This window comes from Neolamprologus brichardi, chromosome 11, assembly GCF_056152115.1.
Source record: "Neolamprologus brichardi isolate AB-2024 chromosome 11, ASM5615211v1, whole genome shotgun sequence".
Lineage (NCBI taxonomy): Eukaryota > Metazoa > Chordata > Actinopteri > Cichliformes > Cichlidae > Neolamprologus > Neolamprologus brichardi.
Genome location: NC_142114.1, coordinates 10333601 through 10339716, shown reverse-complemented (window position 1 = coordinate 10339716; position 6116 = coordinate 10333601).

The following is a 6116-nucleotide window of genomic DNA, read 5'->3' as shown; positions in this document are numbered from 1 at the left end:
TGTGTGTGTGTGAAGGCTAATCTTTGCATGTAGTATAAATCTTTGCATACACACACTCACAGACACATACAAGCCAATAGGAAAGCCATTATTATCCTTCCATTATCCCACAGTGTCTGTCTTGAAGCCAGACACACCGCGTCATTTAGGAAAGTCACTGCAAATTTACTTTAAGGGCTAAAGTGCTAAATAATTCATAACAGTGTCTGCTGCCACCACTACATCGAGCATTCAAAATGAAAGAAAAAAAATATCCCAACTAACCCAGTCGGCCTTTCACTTAATTCCCTCGTCACCCCACTGTCTGCCAGCATTCTCCTCTCTGGAAGGCCTTTTAAGAGCTTCTCAAGGGTTTGCGTGCCAGATTTCCCAAACAAACTCCTGTGTACACCTGCTTATTAATAATCTACTGTTCCCTGCCGTGTGGCACACTTCATCATAAGAGACCTTAGCATGACCTCTAGCTGCGGGAAGCATATGGTACTCATGGCTTAGTTTGACCTACAACTTGACTGTACTTGTTATTTTCAAGCTGTGAGGCAGCTCCTAAAATCAGCCACAATAACTGAGAAGATTTTCCTGCCGTTTATATTTGAAATATGTGGATATAGCTTGAAAGAGCTCTTCCTAAAGACGTGTCCTACCGTCTCTCCTGCCTTAGGTGCCACCTTTTTCTTTTGTACAGCTGACTCACGTCAGCAGTTAAAGGTATTTAAGGCCAGAGAAAGGTGAGCTCTGGTGCCAGAGAGTCATGTTGGTGGTTGCAGCTAGTGAGCTGTGTTCGGTGATTGTTTACTCCTGCTCTGTGGAGAGGAGTGTTTCTTGACTAAACTTTTTTTAACTTACTTTTCAGTTTACTGACCGATGCCTGAGTCTTTGTTTGTTTCTTCAAATAGTGATAGCGGCTTGCCCGTCTCTTTTAGCTGAGTTATTAATAGAAACTTTAATAAAACTCTTTAATTTAACCCTTTTGCCTCCCTGTCTCCTTTTTCTGACCTGGACACTTTTTGTTGCTTTCCCACATCGCCTGGACCCACTTGGCCATGTTTACCACTATGCAGCATCCCTTCATTTTTAAACAACACTCCCTAAACATCTGGGAAATGAGGACACCAGCTGCTGGAATTTTGGGAGAGATATCTTGTCCCAGTCTTTCCTTGATATCAGATTCTCATTTGCCAACACTCCTGTGTCTTCTTTGTTATATTTTGCATTTCATGATTTATCAAATGTTTCCAACTGATGAAAGGTGTCGCCTGCAGCCAGGTCAGCTCAGCACCCGAGTCATCCACAACTAAGCCACGTTAGCAGTCTTGCTGAAATGTGCAAGGCCTTCTCTGAAAAAGCTGTAATCTGGATGAGAACATGTGTTGCTTTAAAACCTGTAGATACCTTTCTATATGTACAAGCTGCCAGTTCCATACACACTGATGCACCCCATGCCATCAGAGATGCAGACTTTGGAACTGAGAACCGATAACAAGGCAAACATGTGGATAAACGTGCATGCCACACTGATTTTTGATGCTGCAGGTGTTTATCAAAGTCAAAGGAAAAACCCAAGACCCATCTGGCTGTGGACAGCAAACATGCCATCAGTAGGTCTACTCACGTTTTGTTTTGTTTTTTAAATCTAATTACATTCACTGACACAACAGTATTGCTACATTCATGCATGAATGGAAGACACTTCAGTTCTGCGTGAGTCACATTACAGTTTTTTCTGATTGCTTAAGCACATTTTTTGTAACTATTGGCTATTTTTGCAAAACTCTACACACAAATAAGAAAACCTGTCACCCAATTATCAAAACATTGTAGTTCTCTTGCAAAAGCGAACACAGCTAGATTAACTCTTCACACCTTCGTAAAAATGGTGTTTTCGTATCAAACAGTACACACAAGCCATCATCTACTAAGCACACAATGCGCTAACTGCACACTGATGGTATGAATAAAAAACACATCTGGCTTTTGCTTTCTCTGTGCACAAGGTAGGCTATGTCAGTTAACTTCAAGTACTATTATTCACACACATCAAAACAAACATAAGTGTTTATTTCCAAGTATAGGATTATTTGCAATCGCCATATTGACTATATGGGTTTCTTGTTCTGCAGTGAACATGCTTCCTCTGCCCCCAGCATCTGGTCGTCTAGCAATTCTGTAAAGTAACAATTTCAGTATTTTTACATCTATGGTATTGTTGTGCTACAAATCTTAGTGCAAAGTGACTGTACTAACTGATTCTCATTTCAAAATGTCCTTATGATGCTTGCTACAGAGTAGTGGCTCGAGTTAGGCTGAACCCGTTGGCCAGCTTCCCTCAGGGTCATTCCACGGTTGATTACATGGTCCACTATTGTAGCTCTGATGTCATCAGCAATTCTATTTCTTACTCTTCTTACCCTTCCTCTCCCCCCTCCTCGTCCTCCTCTACCCCCTTCTCATCCTCCTCCTGCTCCTCCTTGTCCTTGTCGTCCTCTTCATCCTACTTCTTCACCTCCACGTCCTCTTCCTCGGCCTCCTCTACTTCTCACTCTTCCTGCTCCCTCCATTGTACTCCACACACAGAGCTTACCTGTATTATAGTGCTTAGGCTGATTGCAAAGTGAACTAATTATCTAAAAAAGTTTTCACAAGTGAAAGTGTGCCAGACAGTTGGCAAAATAGTGTTAATGATAGCCATACATGTGTATAATTTTGCTAGGAGTGTGTTGGAAATTTGGTAATTGAGTGTAAGCAGTGAGTTGTGCCTACAGTTTTGCAAAGTGTGTGTTACAAAATTGCAAACTGAGTGCAAAGCAGTGTTTGTGCTTTTAGATTTGCAAACTCAGTGAGTGGTTTTGCTATAAGTATTAATAGTTTTAGGAATTGTGCTATAAGAATCACAGTTAGGGTTTAAGCATTCAGAAAAAACTGTAAGCTGCAGTTTCTATGATGGTCAGTCTTTATGCAAAAATGTGATTAAATAACTGAAAAACTGCTCAGCATACTGCAAAAATGTAACTTACTGTATGTGATATGTGGATTACTTGAATATGTCTTGCATTGGGAAACTAGTCTTCCCCTCTATCAGATGCATCAACTCAACTTCTGTAACATTAATATAACAGTAGAAGCCCAGATATATGTGTGATCCTAGGGTGAGATGACTCAGTGATAAGCTACAGGTTGGATTCATTGTCTTAGCACTTTGCTCAACGCTGTGAGACGTCCACCTGCAGCAATTACTAGTTGAGTGAAATACTCTCCCACTAGTCACGTCAGGTGCAGATGATTTAAGACATCCTTTTCTGTGAGTGCTAAATAATGATGCAATTTGCAGAAGATTGTCTGCTGCAGAACCATATTGTGTGATTCATATACCGTAATATTCCCCACCTCAGTATTTGCTCTTTGATCTTTATTGTTCTCATGTATTCATGGGGCGATGAATCTACAAAAGAATATAAAATAATATACAATCGATGAGGGGAAAAAGTTCACCAATAAGTGCAGATAAACATCCATATTCCTTGTATGTAAATATGTTTTTTATGAGCAACGGCGCACTGTGCTGTATCGCTCTTACAGTTCAAGCTGTCTCCACGAACAGTCAGTGAGCATTCAGTGACAGACACATACCAAAAAGTAGAAATCATAATACAGTAAAGCATGTTGAATATTGTGGCTTTACAGATTACAGCTACTGATGACCAGCCTGACCACAATTTTGAAGCCACAGCCGGGAGGGATCAGTTCAACCAGCCCTGCACATTCATTTGCATGATGAGAGTGCTGACCAAGTGTCACAGTATCAACGCCTGCCTGCAGGACGAGTGTGTCGACCGCATCAGATGTCGGGTAGCTCAGATAATGGAGCGACTCGTCATCTCCAAGAGCTATGGTCTGAACAAGAACTGCATTAAACAGGTCAGCGGAGGTGTGCTGAAGGGCCTGCAGAATATGTTCAATGTGACAGAATACATTAGTGATTTTTGACTCTACGAGCTGGAGTTTAGGGGCCCAATTCAGCGGTGTGACCAGCTTGTCTGATTATTAAATAGTGCAAGATTCTAATAAACTTAAAGATCGACTTGTAGGACGTTTGTAAGATCTTGGTTGCTGGATAGCTTTAGGCTGTAAATATACTTGTACTGCAAAGAACATGTTAGTTTCTGATTCTAAAGACAACAGATTAGAAAACGAAAGATGTTGTTTAGGATCACGTGATCTGCATTTTTACATGGCTGAGAGAGGACACTGTAATTTAAAGACGACTTTGAGTTAAATACAATAAATGCTGGAGTTTTACTTTAAGTGTAGGTCATACATTTATAGGAAAGTTCTGCTTTCTTTAACTTTTTTCAGAAGTTTCATTCAACAGTTATAAATCAGCCAACCAATTTCAAAACGGTAATTTCATCTATGCCAAATCTGTCTTATGCTGCTCTACTCATTACCCCCTGGGATTTTATAAAGCATGGCTGTATGAAAGATGAGCTTAAAGGCTCTCAGCTCTAGCAGATCCCCTCTAGCAGAGGGGAAAACATGTCTTCCACAGGATGTGGGATAGAGGGGGCCACTTGACTCTGAGAGCAGACACCTGCAAGTCCCTCTAGGTTTCCAGGAAAACTGTCTTTGCTTGAGGCTGGAGCAGCCCTCCAGTCCTCCAGGCCTTGCTGATATGAGAACAGAGACTTCAATGCCTTTCTCTGCACTTACAGGAACAAAGTTTTCACTGCAGGCAGTGGGAGTGTGTTGCTGTCCTTGCTAATTTATTGGCAAATCCTCATGCAGTTAAAGAAAGTGTATTGAGCTTAAGAAATTCAGAACTTATATTCTATCTTAATAATCCATATATCCAGATCTTTCTTCAGCTTATACTTCAATTACCCATCAGACTGAGAAGCAGTGTGACAAGTGCTTGATCACACATGTAACCATGATGCCTCATGCTGACTTGCTGTCTAAACCGAGTTGGGTTTTTTTTATTACCAGTATTCACTGGTAACCAAAACAATGAACAACATCAATACTTAAACAGAAAACTTTATAACTACAGACAACCCTAAATCTCACATCAGACACACTACAGGAGCTTTCATGAAACACAAGTCCTTATCAGAGTACAATAGCTTAAAACATGAATAACTAAATCAGACATTACTCTGATTACTACTTCTCCAGTGAATTATATTATACATAATATTTGGAATATTTTGAATATGGGAGAAAAGTTGATTAAAAATTATGCAAATTAGTCAATTTTGTAATGTTACAGAGCTCTGTGTGTGTACTGCTGAGCGAAACACAGACAGGCTCTCGTGCTGTCTGCAGTTTTCATTATGGGACGCTGTCTCTATAGAAACTTTACACTTAGAAAAATGTTTTTAAAAAAACACTGGAGATCACTCTGATCACTGTAAAAGGATCCTGTGTTGGGCACCTATCCTCGACTCCCCAAGTTAACCTCTGTTTTGTTAGATAAGAAATAGTAGCATAGCTTACCAGAATTTGTTCAGGGTGAGGACTCAGTGAAGAGCAGTAGGATGGGGCCAACGATTTGGTGCTCGTCGTTCTGCTAACAACTCCATCTGACATTTCAAATTAAATTAACACCACAAGTGACAGAAATCACAACTATGTTGGTCACAACTATGTTTTTTCAGCATTAAGAGTGGCACAAATAGCAGTAAATAGCCTGTCACAAATCTTACAGTTCAAAGGTGTACTTAAACAATCTCCCACTCAAATTTTGCAGTCTGAAAGAGAAACACCTTCAAATACATATGCAGAAAGGCTAGAGCTAGTGGGAGAAGTTTCCTCTCTTCTAGATTTAGGTCCATAGGTATTTGGACAGAGACACATTTATTTCTTTGGTTTTGTTTTGATTATTTTGCCTCTGTGCATCATCAGAGATGATTTTAAACTAAAGAATTAGGATGTGATTGAAGTGCAGACTTTCAGCTTTAATTCAAAGGGTTTAACAAAAGTATTATATTAGCTCAGATTTTCAGAAGCTCAAAAGTAATTGACGAATTCACTGGCAAAAGTTTCATGACCAAGATGATGATGAAAAAGAAGTAGTCTGAGATTCAACCTAATGACTATCAAGAATGAATCTACCCATG